Raw genomic sequence first — 20,732 nt, 5'->3', positions numbered from 1 at the left:
TGAATGAATGCTTACAAGCCTGCTGCTGCCTACCACTGCCTAGTCAGGCTGCTCTATCAAATCATAGACTTAGTTATAACATAATAACACACAGAAATACGAGCCTTAGGTCATTAATATGGTCGAATCCGGAAACTATCATCTCGAAAACAAGACGTTTATTCTTTCAGTGAAATATGGAACCGTTCCGTATTTTATCTAACGGGTAGCATCCATAAGTCTAAATATTCCTGTTACATTGCACAACCTTCAATGTTATGTCATAATTAGGTAAAATTCTGGCAAATTAGGCGGCCCAAACTGTTGCATATACACTGACTGCGTGCAATGAACGCAAGAGAAGTAACCCAATTTCACCTGGTTAATATTGCCTGCTAACCTGGATTTCTTTTAGCTAAAAATGCAGGTTTAAAAATATATACTTATCTGTATTGATTTTAAGAAAGGCATTGATGTTTATGGTTAGGTACACATTTGTCACGATCGTGTGGGGGATTGACGGACCAAAACGCAGCATTTGGAAAATAAGCCATCTTCCTTTTATTTTGAAGAAGGAAAAATGAAACAAAACACACTTACAAACTAACCAAAACAATGAACGACCGTGAAGCTATGAACGTAGTGCACATACAGGCTACAAACGTATAACATAGACAATTACCCACATCAAACGAAAGCCTATGGCTACCTTAAATATGGCTCCCAATCAGAGACAACAGAAATCAGCTGTCTCTAATTGGGAACCCATTCAGGCAACCATAGACTTTCCTAGACAACTACACCCAACATAGACACAGCTAGACACATACACTCAACACAAACCCATACACTACACCCAACACCCCCTTTACCATATAACCACCCAAAACCGACAAAACACAAACATTCCCCATGTCACACCCTGACCTAACTAAAATAATAAAGAAAACAAAGAATACTAAGGCCAGGGCGTGACATAACCCCCCCCTTAAGGTGCGAACTCCGGGCGCACCAGCACACAGTCTAGGGGAGGGTCTGGGTGGGCTTCCTTCCACGGTGGCGGCTCCGGCACTGGTCGTGGTCCCCACCCCACCACAGTCACTAACCGCCTCCGTAGCTTCCTCCAAATGACCCCCCTCCACATTAACCCCACTGAATTAAGGGGCAGTTCCGGACTAAGGGGCAGCTCCGGACTAAGGGGCAGCTCCGGACTAAGGGGCAGCTCCGGACTAAGGGGCAGCTCCGGACTAAGGGGCAGTACCAGGATAAGGGGCAGCACCAGGATAAGGGGCAGCTCCGGACTGAGGAACGGCAGCTCCGGACTGAGGAACGGCAGCTCCGGACTGAGGAACGGCAGCTCCGGACTGAGGAACGGCAGCTCCGGACTGAGGAACGGCAGCTCCGGACTGAGGAACGGCAGCTCCGGACTGAGGAACGGCAGCTCCGGACTGAGGAACGGCAGCTCCGGACTGAGGGACGGCCCATGGCTGGCTGACGGATCTGGCTGCTCATGGCTGGCTGACGGATCTGGCTGCTCATGGCTGGCTGACGGATCTGGCTGCTCATGGCTGGCTGACGGATCTGGCTGCTCATGGCTGGCTGACGGATCTGGCTGCTCATGGCTGGCTGACGGATCTGGCTGCTCATGGCTGGCTGACGGATCTGGCTGCTCATGGCTGGCTGACGGATCTGGCTGCTCATGGCTGGCTGACGGATCTGGCTGCTCATGGCTGGCTGACGGATCTGGCTGCTCATGGCTGGCTGACGGATCTGGCTGCTCATGGCTGGCTGACGGATCTGGCTGCTCATGGCTGGCTGACGGATCTGGCTGCTCATGGCTGGCTGGCGGATCTGGCTGCACATGGCTGGCTGGCGGATCTGGCAGATCCTGTCTGGTTGGCGGCTCTGGCAGATCCTGTCTGGTTGGCGGCTCTGGCAGATCCTGTCTGGTTGGCGGCTCTGGCAGATCCTGTCTGGTTGGCGGCTCTGGCAGATCCTGTCTGGTTGGCGGCTCTGGCAGATCCTGTCTGACGAATGGCTCTAGCGGCTCCTGACTGACGAACGGCTCTGACGGCTCGGGACAGACGGGCGGCTCTAATGGCTCGGGGCAGACGGATGGCTCAGATGGCGCTGGGTAGACGGATGGCTCAGATGGCGCTGGGTAGACGGATGGCTCAGATGGCGCTGGGTAGACGGATGGCTCAGATGGCGCTGGGTAGACGGGCAGTTCAGGCATCGCTGTGCAGATGGCAGACTCTGGCCGGCTGAGGCGCACTGTAGGCCTGGTGCGTGGTGCCGGAACTGGTGGTACCGGGCTGGGGACACGCATCTCAGGGCTAGTGCGGGGAGAAGGAACAGGGCATACTGGACCCTGGGAGCGCACATTAGGCCTAGTGCGTGGTGCCGGAACTGGTGGTACCGGGCTGGGGACACGCATCTCAGGGCTAGTGCGGGGATAAGGAACAGGGCATACTGGACCCTGGGAGCGCACATTAGGCCTAGTGCGTGGTGCCGGAACTGGTGGTACCGGACTGGGGACACGCATCTCAGGGCTAGTGCGGGGAGCAGCAACAGGACGCACAGGACTCTGGGGACACACAGGAGGCTTGGTGCGTGGTTTAGGCACTGGTGGTAAAGGGCTGGAGACACGCACCATAGGGCTAGTGCGTGGAGGAGGCACTGGTTGTACTGGGCTGGGGACTGTCACAGGAGAGTTAGTACGTGGGGCTAATACAGGAGGTGCAGGACTAGGGAGGCGTACAGGAGGCCTGGTTCGTGGGACTGTCATTCCCAGACGGTTAGCACGCACATCAGGACGAGCATGGAGAGCTGACTCAGGTAACATCACATCCCGCACACGCTCTGTCGGGTGGATCTTGTGCCTCACGCACCAACACAGCAGCTCCCTCATTTCACTCTCTTCCAACCTCCCCAATAAATCCTTAACAGTCTCTGTATCATTCCCATTGCTCACCTCCAATATCAGCCCGACTGGCTCAGGTTCCCTCTTAGAGTCCTCACGGGTAGCACGGGAAGTTGACGCAGATCTCCCATCTGGACTCGCCACACTCCCCATGAGCCCCTCCCCAAGAAATTTTTGGGTATTACTCACGGGTCTCCAGCCCTGCTTCCGTGCTGCCTCCTCATATCGCCTCCTCTCGGCTTTCGCTGCCTCCAGCTCTTCACGAGGGAGGCGATATTCTCCCGGTTGTGCCCAAGGTCCCTTACCATCCAGTATCTCCTCCCATGTCCAAGAATCCTGTGTAGGTGGGTCCTGTTGCCGCTTTACATGCCGCTTGGTCCTGCATTGGTGGGTAATTCTGTCACGATCGTGTGGGGGATTGACGGACCAAAACGCAGCATTTGGAAAATAAGCCATGTTCCTTTTATTTTGAAGAAGGAAAAGTGAAACAAAACACACTTACAAACTAACCAAAACAATGAACGACCGTGAAGCTATGAACGTAGTGCACATACAGGCTACAAACGTATAACATAGACAATTACCCACATCAAACGAAAGCCTATGGCTACCTTAAATATGGCTCCCAATCAGAGACAACAGAAATCAGCTGTCTCTAATTGGGAACCCATTCAGGCAACCATAGACTTTCCTAGACAACTACACCCAACATAGACACAGCTAGACACATACACTCAACACAAACCCATACACTACACCCAACACCCCCTTTACCATATAACCACCCAAAACCGACAAAACACAAACATTCCCCATGTCACACCCTGACCTAACTAAAATAATAAAGAAAACAAAGAATACTAAGGCCAGGGCGTGACAACATTGGAACAATGATACGCACCGCATTGATTATATGCAACGCAGGACACGCTAGATAAACTAGTGATATCATCAACCATGTGTAGTTAACTAGTGATTATGATTGATTGATTGTTTTTTATAAGATAAGTTTAATGCTAGCTAGCAACTTACCTTGACTTACTGCATTCGCGTAACAGGTAGGCACCTCGTGGAGTGCAATGTAATCAGGTGGTTAGAGCGTTGGACTAGTTAACTGTAAGGTTGCAAGATTGAATCCCCCGAGCTGACAAGGTAAAAATCTGTCGTTCTGCCCCTGAACGAGGCAGTTAACCCACCGTTCCTAGGCCGTCATTGAAAATAAGAATGTGTTCTTAACTGACTTGCCAAGTTAATCTTTATTTAAATAAAGGTGTAAAAAAAAATCGGCCAAAACGGTGTCCAAAAATACCGATTTCCGATTGTTATGAAAACTTGAAATCGGCCCTAATTAATCGGCCATTCCGATTAATCGGTCGACCTCTAGTAGACGACACAAGAGTCAAGTGGTTTTAAAATGTCTACCTTATTCTTTGGAGAATGAACGTCTGTCTTTGTCTGTTTGGCTCACCAGATCTACAAGTACGAATCTTCCATCAATCATCCCCAAAGGCTCCTCTACTCAATGGCTTGGCAGTAGCCTGTCTGTTCTTGTGGTTGTATCTCTCTCTATCTCCCTGATCACCAGGACTGATCATCTCTGATAAACTAAAGTGTTGAATGATAATAGATGCGGTAAACAAGTCAATGGAACGCAGACCGTGGGGGATAGAAGGACGCACATTCAACCAATCTGATTTAACAAAATAGATATTTGTCAAATTATCATTTTTTATGTATTGTAACATGCCTTGAATGTGCTTACTAAAGTTTGATTTGGATCTGTCTGTTTTCACGGCATAACATTTAGAAATAGTCCCTTTCAGGTTTAGTAGAAGTGACTGCTAAAGGCTAACTCCCATTCGTATAGACTGGTAGCATAGCTAGCATAGAGAAATCGATGGTGGTAGTAAGTCGTTTTTTAACTGTAATGCAGTTTCTTGGTGATGATGACATCAACATGTATTCGGGTTGACATCCATACCAGCATTATTCTCAGATTTTTACCTCAACATAGTGTGAAACACACAAACAATAGCCTAAATGTAGGCTAATTTTGCTGGTGGCCATTGAGGAGATTCTGAATCTTTTCCCCACGACATCTTTTCCCCCATGCGTTTCCATGGCATTTTCATTGTTTTGGTTGAGTTCCAATGACCTCTTCACTGCATCTATTGAAAAGGACAAACACACAGACATTCACACACTTGCATGTATGTAATATCAGTGCACACAGACACAGATATTCATCAAATGTGACAAAGCGCCAACCTGTCAAACCCCTCTTAGCATAATGATATTCTCTTGAAAAATGTATTTCTTTGCATTTTATTGTTTTTGTAAAAAAATAAAATATCATGGTGAATAGATAATATTAGAAAATACGTTTTAAACATTGTGGTATGCATTTAGCACATATTTTGGTATCACAACAATTGACTGTGGGTGGTGTCCAGTTTTCATAGATGTAATTTAATTTTCCTCTTGTTTTGTTATCGAATAAAGAAACAAGTTGAGCATTTTTGAGTGTTGTATAGGACACCTTTTGCATCTACGCATTGAGATGGGGTGGGAGGGAGGGATTTTTTTTATCTAAACATTTAATAAATCAAAGTAGTAAGCTTTTCCAGCTGGAAATGACTTTACAAAGATTGGGGTGATAAGCATGTACATTGAATTAATGATGTAAGGCTCATAACCTGACAGTCCAGACAAACAGTATGTATGACCTCGTAATATTTAGGTTGTGTAATATGTCTGAGGGGAAATGACTGTCATACCTATGAGGGATGTGGACAGAGTGCCTAGCCCAAAGTTCTCTGTATCGAGCACAGGAAAAAACTCTCAAACAAGGAAATGAAATAGGCTAGTGGCAACTTAATTAAGAAACAATACTAATGTGTCATGCAATCAAGGTATGCACTTCAGGAAATATACTGCTAAAGTATCTGGTCACAAATTAACAATATATTTGCAGTGTGTATAATCATACTGTCACGTCTGCTCCCGCTCTTCCCTTCCCCTGGCGCTTGAGGGCGCCAGATTACCCTGCATCACACGCTCCTGCCATCCATCACCCACACCTGCCTTCCCTCGTCACTTGCGTCAGCATTATTGGACTCACCTGGACTCACTTATGTCCTGTTAATTTCCTCCCCTATTATTGTCAGTTCCCTAGCTCTATTGCCAGCTGCTTCATTGTATTGTTTTTGTCCTTGTATTTGTTTCTGACGCTGTTCCTGTCTCGTCTCTGTCCGTTATAATTAAATGTTTTACTCCCCGTACCTACTTCGTCTCTCCAGCGTCATTCCGCGTGACACATACAGCAACATGATCATTTAGCAACCTTTGACAAGAAATAAGAAGCAGGAAGTCAACCTCTAGATGGGGTAGACTACAGTAAACGGGGACTATAATGTTTCAGGAACTTGGGTGGTTTTCATAACCTGATTTTGAGTTGATTCTACTACTTATACAGTTATAATGTAAAGGTAACATTGCAATATATGTTAATCCGTGATGTTTTTTTCCACAGGGGCACAGCATGGTGACTCTGTCCCTCGGTCTCCTCTCCTTGTTGGGGGTCAGAGCGGAAGTGGCTCCAAATTTCGACAACTGTAAAGATACTTTCTTCAGAAATAGCTCCAGTGTCCGGTCTGAATGTAGCTCTCCCCACTCCGCTCGAGCCCAACACACAGGGCTTAGCGAATCCTGCGCAATGTATCTCTGCTTAAAATGCTTCTTCTCCTGCATACATCTGTCAGAAACGGTAACCACTATTACTTTGCCACTCTGTATGACCGTGGCAGGAGGATCCCTCTGTACTCTGCCTATGAAATGGATATCGAAGGGGTCCCTGGTAGAGGGGTCCATAGTTTATTATGAACCCCAGGTTTGCATTTTACATTTTCATTATCACCTTTTTTAAATGTCCTATAAATTCAGTGCAGCAGCCATTAATGTGACTGGCACAACTACAGAATGATGCAACAAATTAGTGTAGTTTAAATATTTACAGTAGAACAGGACATTAGCTGTGGAGCAGGTTAAACGATTGAATTCATGCAAGAAGCACTAGAAGGCACTATTTCGTACATTGTAATTTCTGACTAAATAGCAGTAGCCTAGAATACCAGAAATATATTAATGGGTTGTATTGGACTGCTACCACAAAGCTTGATGTGGAGTGACTAATTTGTAAATATTTGTATTTTTCAGTTTATGCATTCTGCCCTAACACTACAGCAAATGGATAAGAAAGAATCCTTGAGTGAGATCAAGAAATACAACCAAAACAATGGCTGCAGAGAACGCTCTCCACAATACCGACAGAACTAAAAGCTGGGCTGGAGTCAGGCTCTCGATGACAACTTTGGCTCGTATGACCGCGGGCACCTAAACACTGCAGGACACCATGAAGGAGAAGCCTCCAAAGCCACCATGACTCATACCAACGTAGCTCCGCAAGACAGGATGATCAACACCGGGCCATGGAAGAGGTACGAGAAGAAGCTTAGGCAGAGATACATTGCGCAGAATTCGCAAAGCCCTGTGTGTTGGGCTCGAGCGGAGTGCTACATTCAGACCGGACACTGGAGGTATTTCTGAAGATAGTATCTTTGCAGCTTCCCCTCTGACCCCCAACAAGGAGGAGACCGAGGGACCGTCACAATGCTGTGCCCCTGTGGAGAAAAACATCACGGATGAACATATATTGCAATGTTACCTTTACATTATAACTGTATAAGTAGTAGAATCAACTCAAATCAGGTTATGAAAACCACCCAATTTCCTGAAACTTTATAGTCCCTGTTTACTGTAGTCTACCCCATCTAGAGGTTGACTTCCTGCTTCTTCTTTCTTGTCAATGGTTGCTAAATGTTCATGTTGCTGTATGTGTCACACGGAATAACGATGGAGAGACAAAGTAGGTACGGGGAGCAAAACATTTAATTATAACGGACAGAGACGAGACAGGAACAGCGTCAGAAACAAATACAAGGACAAAAACAATACAATGAAGCAACAGAGCTAGGGAACTGACAATAATAGGGGAGGAAGTTAACAGGACATAAGTGAGTCCAGGTGAGTCCAATAATGCTGACGCAAGTGACGAGGGAAGGCAGGTGTGGGTGATGGATGGCAGGAGCGTGTGATGCAGGGTAATCTGGCGCCCTTAAGCGCCAGGGGAAGGTAAGAGCGGGAGCAGACGTGACAGTATGATTATACACACTGCAAATATATTGTTAATTTGTGACCAGATACTTTAGCAGTATATTTCCTGAAGTGCATACCTTGATTGCATGACACATTAGTATTGTTTCTTAATTAAGTTGCCACTAGCCTATTTCATTTCCTTGTTTGAGAGTTTTTTCCTGTGCTCGATACAGAGAACTTTGGGCTAGGCACTCTGTCCACATCCCTCATAGGTATGACAGTCATTTCCCCTCAGACATATTACACAACCTAAATATTACGAGGTCATACATACTGTTTGTCTGGACTGTCAGGTTATGAGCCTTACATCATTAATTCAATGTACATGCTTATCACCCCAATCTTAGTAAAGTCATTTCCCGCTGGAAAAGCTTACTACTTTTAATTATCTAAACATTTAATAAATCAATCACTCCCTCTCACCCCATCTCAATGCGTAGATGCAAAAGGTGTCCTATACAACACTCAAAAATGCTCAACTTGTTTCTTTTTTCGATAACAAAACAAGAGGAAAATTAAATTACATCTATGAAAACTGGACACCACCCACAGTCAATTGTTGTGATACCAAAATATGTGCTAAATGCATACCACAATGTTTAAAACGTATTTTCTAATATCTATTCACCATTATATTTTTTTTATACAAAAACAATAAAATGCAAAGAAATACATTTTTCAAGAGAATATCATTATGCTAAGAGGGGTTTGACAGGTTGGCGCTTTGTCACATTTGATGAATATCTATGTGTCTGTGTGCACTGATATTACATACATGCAAGTGTGTGTGTCTGTGTGTGTGTGTTTGTCCTTTTCAATAGATGCAGTGAAGAGGTCATTGGAACTCAACCAAAACAATGGAAACGCCATGGAAACGCATGGGGGAAAAGATGTCTTGGGGAAAAGATTCAGAATCTCCTCAATGGCCACAAGCAAAATTAGCCTACATTTAGGCTATTGTTTGTGTGTTTCACACTATGTTGAGGTAAGAATCTGAGAATAATGCTGGTATGGATGTCAACCCGAATACATGTTGATGTCATCATCACCAAGAAAAAGCATTACAGTTAAAAAACGACTTACTACCACCATCGATTTCTCTATGCTAGCTATGCTACCAGTCTATACGAATGGGAGTTAGCCTTTAGCAGTCACTTCTACTAAACCTGAAAGGGACTATTTCTAAATGTTATGCCGTGAAAACAGACAGATCCAAATCAAACTTTAGTAAGCACATTGAAGGCATGTTACAATACATTAAAAAATGATAATTTGACAAATATCTATTTTGTTAGATCAGATTGGTTGAATGTGCGTCCTATCCATCCCCCACGGTCTGCGTTCCATTGACTTCTTTACCGCATCTATTGGCATTCAACACTTTAGTTTATCAGAGATGATCAGTCCTGGTGATCAGGGAGATAGAGAGAGATACAACCACAAGAACAGACAGGCTACTGCCAAGCCATTGAGTAGAGGAGCCTTTAGGGATGATTGATGGAGGACTCGCACTTGTAGGAGATCTGGTGAGACAAACCGACAAAGACAGACGTTCATTCTCCAAAGAATAAGGTAGACATTTTAAAACCACTTGACTCTTGTGTCGTCTACTAGAGGTCGACCGATTAATCGGAATGGCCGATTAATTAGGGCCGATTTCAAGTTTTCATAACAATCGGATTTATTTTTTATTTTTTTTAAACCTTTATTTAACTAGGCAAGTCAGTTTAAGAACACATTCTTATTTTCAATGACGGCCTAGGAACGGTGGGTTAACTGCCTCGTTCAGGGGCAGAACGACAGATTTTTACCTTGTCAGCTCGGGGGATTCAATCATTTTATTTTGTTGAATTTTACCCTTTTCTCCCCAATTTCGTGGTATCCAATTGTTAGTAGTTACTATCTTGTCTCATCGCTACAACCCCCGTACGGGCTCGGGAGAGATGAAGGTCGAAAGCCATGCGTCCTCCGAAACACACCCCAACCAAGCCGCACTGCTTCTTAACACAGCGCGCATCCAACCCGGAAGCCAGCCGCACCGTGCACCTGGCGACCTGGTTAGCATGCACTGCGCCCGGCCCGCCACAGGAGTCACTAGTGCGCGATGAGACAAGGATATCCCTACCGGCCTAACCCGGACGACGCTAGGCCAATTGTGCGTCGCCCCACGGTCCGACAGAGCCTGGGCCTGGGCGCGAACCCAGAGTCTCTGGTGCCCTAGACCACTGCGCCACCCGGGATGCCCAGAGGATTCAATCTTGCAACTTTACAGTTAACTAGTCCAACACTCTAACCACCTGATTACATTGCACTCCACGAGGAGCCTGCCTGTTACGCGAATGCAGTAAGCCAAGGTAAGTTGCTAGCTAGCATTAAACTTATCTTATAAAAAACTATCAATCAATCATAATCACTAGTTAACTACACATGGTTGATGATATTACTAGTTTATCTAGCGTGTCCTGCGTTGCATATAATCGATGCGGTGCATATCGTTGCTCCAATGTGTACCTAACCATAAACATCAATGCCTTTCTTAAAAGCAATACACAGAAGTAAATATTTTTAAACCTGCATATTTAGCTAAAAGAAATCCAGGTTAGCAGGCAATATTAACCAGGTGAAATTATGTCACTTCTCTTGCGTTCATTGCACGCAGTCAGTGTATATGCAACGGTTTCGGCCGCCTAATTTGCCAGAATTTTACGTAATTATGACATAACATTGAAGGTTGTGCAATGTAACAGGAATATTTAGACTTATGGATGCCACCCATTAGATGAAATACGGAACGGTTCCGTATTTCACTGAAAGAATAAACGTCTTGTTTTCGAGATGATAGTTTCCGGATTTGACCATATTAATGACCTACGGCTCGTATTTCTGTGTGTTATTATGTTATAATTAAGTCTATGATTTGATAGAGCAGCCTGACTGAGCGGTGGTAGGCAGCAGCAGTCTCGTAAGCATTCATTCAAACAGCACCTCCGTGCGTTTTGCCAGCAGCTCTTTGTTGTGCTTCAAGCATTGCGCTGTTTATGACTTCAAGCCTATCAACTCCCGAGATTAAGCTGGTGTAACCGATGTGAAATGGCTAGCTAGTTAGCGGGGTGCGCGCTAATAGCATTTCAAACGTCACTCGCTCTGAGACTTGGAGTGGTTGTTCCCCTTGCTCTGCTTGGGTAACGCTGCTTCGAGGATGGCTGTTGTCGATGTGTTCCTGGTTCGAGCCCAGGTAGGAGCGAGGAGAGGGACGGAAGCTTGGCAATACTAAAGTGCCTATAAGAACATCCAATAGTCAAAGGTATATGAAATACAAATCGTATAGAGAGAAATAGTCCTATAATTCCTATAATAACTACAACCTAACACTTCTTACCTGGGAATATTGAAGACTCATGTTAAAAGGAACCACCAGCTTTCATATGTTCTCATGTTCTGAGCAAGGAACTTAAACGTTAGCTTTCTTACATGGCACATATTGCACTTTTACTTTCTTCTCCAACACTTTTTGTTTTGCATTATTTGAACCAAATTGAACATGTTTCATTATTTATTTGAGGCTAAATTGATTTTATTGATGTATTATATTAAGTTAAAATAAGTGTTCATTCAGTATTGTTGTAATTGTCATTATTACAAATACATGTTTTTTTTATTTATTTTTTAAATCGGCCGATTAATCAGTATCGGCTTTTTGGTCCTCCAATAATCGGTATCGGCGTTGAAAAATCATAATCGGTCGACCTCTATCGTCTACACCTGTTTGGTAGTTTAATGCTGTCATATCTTTTCGTTTACATAACCTGGCCTCACCTGGGGAAGAGGTAACAGTCGCGGATGCTGTCAATGCTGTGAGTCCTTGAACTTGTCAAAACGATCTCTCTGTACTCGTGATCTTTATTTCTTACATTGTTTACCTCTGCCACCCTAAACACCTCTGCTGGGGATATCAGCTGATCAATGCTGTCTGAGACACAACTGTACTCATCAATGTTGACTACAGTGCAGGAAATAATGTTGAAAAGGATCCCACTGTCTGAAGCAGCTTCCTCCACGTCGGAACGTTTGGCCTTGGTTGTGGTAAACCTCCCAAATCGCACTTCTGACCCTACTTGTGCCTCATACTCTTTGCTTGGGCCACGAAACACAGTTTGGCAGTTCTCTGTCTTCAAAAGCCTCATGGCATCCATTAGAAGGAAGTGGAGGGATTTGAACCGGAAGTTGCCGTTATAGACAGTGACATTCCCACCCTGAGTCTCCACTGCTTGGTTGAAAATCTTTCTGAACACATTTCACCCATGTCCATAAGCCACCAATGCATCTGTGTGTTGCTTGACGCCTCCCGGGATCAATTTTGTACACTGCTTTGCCTGCCAGGCAGAACTATACTCTATACTGCCTTTCAGTTCTTCTTCCAGCAGACCCCCTTCCACAACCTTCTTCAACATCTGCTCCCGACAGTGAGTGTACTGGTCATCCACGGCATTAGGAACCATATCCATTACCTTTGCCTGAGTCACCTGTAATAGTAAAGAGAATTGCTACCTTTTTTAATACAGGTAGTATCACAGTGTAACAATTTATAGCACTCGATATTTTATGACAATACAATTCTAATTTGCCAAGTTCAAATTCAAGCATTTTTCAAATGAAGTACATCAAGGCCAGTTCCCAGACCCAGAGTAAGCCTAGTTCTTGACTAAAAATCATGCTCAATGGAGAGTCCAGGAATAGGCTCACTCTGGATCTGGGAAACCGGCCCAGAAGTCTGTCCTTACAGTATGGCTGGTTCAATCAGTGGTGTAAAGTACTTTTTAAAAAGTACTACTTAAGTAGTTTTTTAGGGTATCTATACTTTACTTTTTACATTTGACTACTTTTACTTCACTACATTCCTATAGAAAATATTGTACTTTTTACTGCATACATTTTCCCTGAGAACCAAAAGTACATTTTTAATGCTTAGCAGGACAGGAAAATTGTGAAATTCAAGCACTTATCAAGAGAACTCGTGGTCATCCCTACTGCCTATTGTCAGGCGGACTCACTAAACACAAATGCATCTTTTGCAAATAATGCCTGAGTGTTGGAGTGTGCCCCTGGCTATATATACATTTTAAAAACAAGAAAATGGTACTGTCTGTTTTGCTTAATATAAGGAATTTATTATTTATACTTTTACTTCTACTTTTGATACTTAAGTATATTTAAAACCAAATTATTTTTTACTCAAGTAGTATTTTACTGGGTGACATTCACTTTTACTTGAGTAACTTTCTATTAAGGTACACTACCGTTCAAAAGTTTGGGGTCACTTAGAAAGGTCCTTGTTTTTGAAAGAAAAGCAATTTTTTTGTCCATTAAAATAACATAAAATTGATCAGAAATACAGTGTATGTAACGGCTGTCTAATTCCTCCTCCTCGGATGAGGAGGAGGAGTAAGGGTCGGACCAAAACGCAGCGTTGAATGAAGACATAATGAATTTATTTACAGACAGACGAAGACGGTAAAACTCTTAAACAAACTACAAAACAACAAACGACGTAGACAGACCTGAACTTGAGAACTTACATATACACGAAGAACGCACGAACAGGTACAGACTACACAAACGAACGAAAACAAACACGAAACAGTCCCGTGTGGTGCATACAGACACAGGAACAATCACCCACAAACAAACAGTGAGAACAGCCTACCTTAATATGGTTCTCAATCAGAGGAAACGTCAAACACCTGCCTCTAATTGAGAACCATATCAGGCAACACATTTAACCCAACATAGAAACACATAACATAGACTACCCACCCAGCTCACGTCCTGACCAACTAAACAAAGGAAAACAAAGGAAAATAAGGTCAGGAACGTGACAGTACCCCCCCTCAAGATGCGGACTCCGGCCGCAAAACTGAACCTCAAGGGGAGGGTCTGGGTGGGCATCTGTCCACGGTGGCGGCTCCGGCGCAGGACGAGGATACCACTCCACCATTGTCTTTTACCCCCTCCTTAGCGTCCTTTGAGTGGCGATCCTCGCCCCCGACCCTGGTCTAGGAACCTTAACACAGGTCCCCCCTAGATAGATGAGATAACTCAGGACATAGAGGTAGCTCAGGACAGAGAGGTAGCTCAGGACAGAGAGGTAGCTCAGGACAGAGAGGTAGCTCAGGACAGAGGGGAAACTCTGGACTACTGGCAGCTCCGGGCTGAGGGGCAGCTCATGACTGAAGGGCAGCTCATGACTGAAGGGCAGCTCATGACTGGAGGGCAGCTCATGACTGAAGGGCAGCTCATGACTGAAGGGCAGCTCATGACTGGAGGGCAGCTCATGACTAGAGGACGGCTCTGGCTGCTCGTGGCTGGCTGGCGGCTCTGGCTGCTCGTGGCTGGCTGGCGGCTCTGGCTGCTCGTGGCTGGCTGGCGGCTCTGGCTGCTCGTGACTGGCTGGCGGCTCTGGCTGCTCGTGGCTGGCTGGCGGCTCTGGCTGCTCGTGGCTGGCTGGCGGCTCTGGCTGCTCGTGGCTGGCTGGCGGCTCTGGCTGCTCGTGGCTGGCTGGCGGCTCTGGCTGCTCGTGGCTGGCTGGCGGCTCTGGCTGCTCGTGGCTGGCTGGCGGCTCTGGCTGCTCGTGGCTGGCTGGCGGCTCTGGCTGCTCGTGGCTGGCTGGCGGCTCTGGCTGCTCGTGGCTGGCGGCTCTGGCTGCTCGTGGCTGGCGGCTCTGGCTGCTCATGGCTGGCTGGCGGCTCTGGCTGCTCATGGCTGGCTGGCGGCTCTGGCTGCTCATGGCTGGCTGGCGGCTCTGGCTGCTCATGGCTGGCTGGCGGCTCTGGCTGCTCATGGCTGGCGGAAGGCTCTCGCTGCTCCTGTCTGGCGGAAGGCTCTGGCGGCTCCTGTCTGGCGGACGGCTCTGAAGGCTCATGACAGACTGGCTGCTTTGAAGGCTCAGTACAGACGGGCGGCTTTGCAGGCTCAGTACAGACGGGCGGCTTTGAAGGCTCAGTACAGACGGGCAGTTAATGTGGCGCTTGGCAGACGGACAGCTCAGACGGCGTTGGACAGACGGGCAGTTCAGGCGCCGTTGGGCAGACGGGCAGTTCAGGCGCCGCTGGGCAGACGGCAGACTCTGGCCGGCTGAGGCGGCACTGTAGGCCTGGTGCGTGGTGCCAGAACTGGAGGTACCGGGCTAAGGACATGCACCTTCAGGCTAGTGCGGGGAGCAGCAACAGGACGCACAGGACTCTGGAGACGCACAGGAGGCTTGGTGCATGGTGTAGGCACTGGTGGTAATGGGCTGGAGACACGCACCATAGGGCTAGTGCGTGGAGGAGGAACAGGGCTCTGGAGACGCACAGGAAGCCTGGTGCGTGGTGTAAGCACTGGTGGTACTGGGCTGGGGCGGGGACGTGGCGCCGGATATACCGGACCATGCAGGCGTACTGGCTCCCTTGAGCACAGAGCCTGCCCAACCTTACCTGGTTGTATGCTCCCTGTAGCCCGACCAGTGCGGGGAGGTGGAATAACCCGCACTGGGCTATGTAGGCGAACCGGGGACACCATGCGTAAGGCTGGTGCCATGTATGCCGGCCCGAGGAGACGCACTGGTGGCCAGATGCGTTGGGCCGGCTTCATGACATCCGGCTCAATACTCAATCTAGCCTGTGCGGGGAGGTGGAATAACCCGCACCGGGCTATGCACACGTACAGGAGACACCGTGCGCTCTACCGCATAACACGGTGTCTGCCCGTACTCTCGCTCTCCACGGTAAGCTCGGGGAGTTGGCGCAGGTCTCCTACCTGACTTCGCCACACTCCCTTGTAGCCCCCTCCAATAAATTTTTGGGCTTGACTCACAGGTTTCCAGCCTCGCTTCCGTGCTGCCTCCTCATACCACCGCCTCTCGGCTTTAGCTGCCTCCAGCTCTTCACGAGGGCGGCGATATTCTCCTGGCTGTGCCCATGGACCTTTTCCGTCCAATATTTCCTCCCATGTCCATGAATCCTGCGATCGCTGTTGCTTTCTCCCACGCCGCTTGGTCCTTGGTTGGTGGGTGATTCTGTAACGGCTGTCTAATTCCTCCTCCTTGGATGAGGAGGAGGAGTAAGGGTCGGACCAAAACGCAGCGTTGAATGAAGACATAATGAATTTATTTACAGACAGACGAAGACGGTAAAACTCTTAAACAAACTACAAAACAACAAACGACGTAGACAGACCTGAACTTGAGAACTTACATATACACGAAGAACGCACGAACAGGTACAGACTACACAAACAAACGAAAACACGAAACAGTCCCGTGTGGTAGACACAGACACAGGAACAATCACCCATAAACAAACAGTGAGAACAGCCTACCTTAATATGGTTCTCAATCAGAGGAAACGTCAAACACCTGCCTCTAATTGAGAACCATATCAGGCAACACATTTAACCCAACATAGAAACACATAACATAGACTACCCACCCAGCTCACGTCCTGACCAACTAAACAAAGTAAAACAAAGGAAAATAAGGTCAGGAACGTGACAGTGTAGACATTGTTAATGTTGTAAATGACTATTGTAGCTGGAAACGGCTGATTTGTTATGGAATATCTACATAAGGTATAGAGGCCCGTTATCAGCAACCATCACTCTTGTGTTCCAATGGCACGTTGTGTTAGCTAATCCAAGTTTATCATTTTAAAAGGCTAATTGATCATTAGAAAACCCTTTTGCAATTCTGTAAGCACAGCTGAAAACTGGTGTATGCTGATTAAAGAAGCAATAAAACTGTCCATCTTAAGACTAGTTGAGAACCTGGAGATTCAGTATTTGTGGTTCGATTACAGGCTCAAAATGGCCAGAAACAAATAACTTCAGTCTATTCTTGTTCTGAGAAATGAAGGCAATTCCATGCGAGAAATTGCCAAGAAACTGAAGATCTCATACAACGCTGTGTACTACTCCCTTCACAGAACATCGCAAACTGGCTCTAACCAGAATAGAAAGAGGAGTGGGAGGCCCCGGTGCACAACTGAGCAAGAGGACAAGTACATTAGTGTCTAGTTTGAAAAACAGACGCTTCACAAGTCCTCAACTGGCAGCTTCATGAAATACTACCCGCAAAACACCACTCTCCATGTCAACAGTGAAGAGGTGATACCGAGATGCCGGCCTTCTAGGCAGAGTTGCAAAGAAAAAGCCATATGTCAGACTGGCCAATAAAAAGAAAAGATGGGCAAAAGAACAGACACTGGAAAAAAGTGTTACGGACAGACAAATCTACGTTTGAGGTGTTCGGATCACAAAGAAGAACATTCGTGAGACGCAGAAAAAATTAAAAGATGCGGGAGAAGTGCATGACGCCATCTGTCAAGCATGGTGGAGGCGATGTGATGGTCTGGGGACACTTTGGTGGTGGTAAAGTGGGATCTCAACCCTATTGAGTTGTTGTGGGAGCAGCTTGACCGTATGGTACGTAAGAAGTGCCCAACAAGCCAATCCAACTTGTGGGAGGTGCTTCAGGAAGCATGAGGGGAAATCTCTTCAGATTATCTCAACAAATTGACAACTACAATGCTGAATGTCTGCACAGCTAGAATTGCTGCAAATGGAGGGTTATTTGACAAAAGCAAAGTTTGAAGGACACAATTGTTATTTCTATTAAAAATCATTATTTATAACCTTGTCAACGTCTTGGCTATATTTTCTATTCATTTTGCAACTAATTTCATGTTTCTAAGTGACCCCAAACTTTTGAACGGTAGGGTATCTATACTTTTACTCAAGTATGACAATCGGATACTTTTTCCACATCTGGGTTCTATCATTTCAATCTTATGACACAAAAAAATGTGTTTGGTCAAAATTCTTACCCTGTGAGAGAGCGCAGCAACGAGGATCAATATGAATGTCTTCTCTCTCTGGCCCTGCATTTTCCCAGCAATGGCTGCCTTGTGTGTTCTGGTGACCAATGAATGAGGGATTGAGAGGAGATGGGACAGATCAGAGATGAGAAACAAAATGCAATTGAGAATAAATTACATTGTGAGGTTATAAATAGCAAACAAGAATCTTAAATTTACACAGACACAATTTTACTGTATGTTTTACAACATTTAGGGGTCTTTCATAACAAAATGTCCAGGCAATGTTTAACTTCACAAATAGTACCCCTTCTCACAGGTATCATTCTGAAAGTTGACGTATCTACTACATAGATATTTTCAGTGTGGTATGTTCCTAGACTCAAGTGTAAGTAGCCTACAGCTGTTTTAATTGAGTACGTTCTACTATTAAAATCACTCAAACTATAGGCCTACAATTCGCTGTTATAAAAGGCCCTAACACCTAACAAGCATAACATGGGACAATCAAAATAATACATGAAAGATAAGATTTGGATACATACCTTCAAAGTCGTGTGGTGCTCTAAATGTAATGAACAAACATAGTTGGACAGATAAGAGTTGTGTAACAATGGCACTGCATAGGGCTACAATATGCATTACATATTTTACTAGTCAGTTTTGTTTTTTATTAGAGTAGATGGGAATGAAATAGAATCGACTGAGTTGTTCGACTGAATCATGCATCGAGGCATCTCTATCTGTGACACAGTTGGCCAGTAATACCTTAATTGGGGAGGACAGGCTCATAGTAATGGCTGGAACGGAATTAATGGAATGCTATCGAACACATCAAATACATGATTTTAATGCGTTTGATACCATTCACCGCATTCCAGCCATTATTATGAGCCGTCCTCACCTCAGCAGCTTCCTGTGATGCTATGGCATTTCTGTCTGCAACGTTCCACATTTGCATACTGATCGTGGCTTGGTATGGAGCCCTTTCATTCTCCAGCGTTTCACAAACTTGACAAAAACTTGACAAAAGTGGTTAATGTGAACCTAACTCACAGTTAAAAAATGTAAAGAAAGCAATCCAATGTTATTTGTTGCCTAGACTTTATTGCAAATGACACTTGAAAAAAAAAAAAACATTAATATTGCAGTTAGCCATTATAGCCTTTATAATAGAACGCTTATGACCACACATAAATATTGCACAACGGCAAGGAGTCGTATACCAGTTAATACTATAGCGAATTGGTTAGGTTACTAATGTTAGCTCACACGATGTTAGCTGTTTAAATTTATTAGCAAGCTAATTATCACACCATAAACTCAATTATTTATCAGATAAGTTGGCTAATGTTGCCCAACATTTCTCTGGCTAGCTAACGGGTCCAGCTAGCAAGATACTTAACAGTGCTAATACTTGTTCACCAGTTTCTGCCTCACCTCAAACTTTCCAAAAGCCAGTCGTTTTTCGGTTACAGCTCATGAAGTACGCTTCATCACCTTCTCACCCCGGTCTCCGTGGTCAGGCTTCTCACCTAAAGTTACCTCTTCGTTATCGTTCAGGGGAATTGCTGCTGTAATTGACAAGCTGACTTTCCAGAGGCGCGCTGATGCTGTAACTAGTAAGTTGGTTGTCTCCTCTTTCTTCAGTAGCGTGCTGCGCTGCATTCTGCTGTTATGTAACGATTGGCTGAGCCTTCGTCAGTAGTGATCCAAACCCACCCCCAAACCGTTCTCATCGGATCTACACGAATTACGTAGGTCACCTATTTTGGTTTAAAAACGTCGAATTTCGCCGAAAGGTGACTAGTTTGCATCCCTGACAAAGACCAGGGAGGTTTTCCAATGTCTTGCAAAGAAGGGCATCTATTGGTAGATAGGTAAAAAAAATATTTAAAAAATAAGCAGACAATGAATATCCGTTTGAGCATGGTGAAGTTATGAAATACACTTTGGATGGTGTATCCATACAACCGGTCACTACAAAGATACAGGCGTCCTTCCTAACTCATTTGCCGTAGAAGGAAGGAAACCACTCAGGGATTTCAGCATGAGGCCAATGGTGACTTTAAAACAGTTATATAGTTTAATGGATGTGATAGGAGGAAACTGAGGATGGATCAACAACATTTTAGTTACTCCACAATACTAACCTAATTGACAGAGTGAAAAGAAAGAAGCCTGTACCGAATAAAAAATATTCCAAAACATGGATCCTGTTTTCAACAAAGCACTAAAGTAATACTGCAAAAAATGTGGCAAAGCAATTACATTTTTGTCCTGAACACAAATTGTTATGTTTGGGGAACACCCAATACAACACAAGTAAGTAAGTACTACTCTCCATATTTTAATGTTATGGGTATGCTTGTAATCATTAAGGACTGGCGAGCTTTTCAGGATAAAAAAGAAACGGAATGGAGCTAAGCAAAGGCAAAATCCTAGAGGAAAACCTGGTTCAGTCTGCTTTCCACCAGACACTGGGAGATGAATTCACCTTTCAGCAGGACAATAAGCTAAAACACAAGGCCAGATCTACACTTAAATTGCTTACCAAGAAGACAGTGAATATTCCTGAGTGGGCGAGTTACAGTTTTGACTTAAATTTACTTGAAAATCTATGGCAAAGGCCTTAAAATGGTTGTCCAGCAATGATCAACAACCAATTTGACAGAGCTTGAAAAATTTTGAAAAGAATAATGGACAAATGTTGCACAATCCAGGTATGGAAAGCTCTTAGAGACTTACCCAGAAAGACACACAGCTGT

At 45.2% G+C, this 20,732-nt stretch overlaps 1 long non-coding RNA gene and 1 pseudogene across 1 annotated transcript; one reads left to right on the top strand and one right to left on the bottom strand.

Moving 5' to 3' along the window:
- Positions 1-6,443: 6,443 nt before the first annotated feature.
- Positions 6,444-7,507, top strand: LOC120052196 (annotated as a pseudogene).
- Positions 7,508-12,173: 4,666 nt separating this feature from the next.
- LOC120052852 lies at positions 12,174-19,423 on the bottom strand. The gene is made up of 3 exons (XR_005477418.1): positions 19,405-19,423; positions 17,974-18,061; positions 12,174-12,639 (listed from the first exon to the last, which is right to left on the bottom strand). It is a non-coding gene; the product is annotated as an uncharacterized LOC120052852 (long non-coding RNA).
- Positions 19,424-20,732: the final 1,309 nt, after the last annotated feature.

This window comes from Salvelinus namaycush, chromosome 8 (assembly GCF_016432855.1).
Source record: "Salvelinus namaycush isolate Seneca chromosome 8, SaNama_1.0, whole genome shotgun sequence".
NCBI lineage: Eukaryota > Metazoa > Chordata > Actinopteri > Salmoniformes > Salmonidae > Salvelinus > Salvelinus namaycush.
Note: the sequence above shows the minus strand (reverse complement) of the source record. Positions and strands in the feature narration are given on the sequence as shown.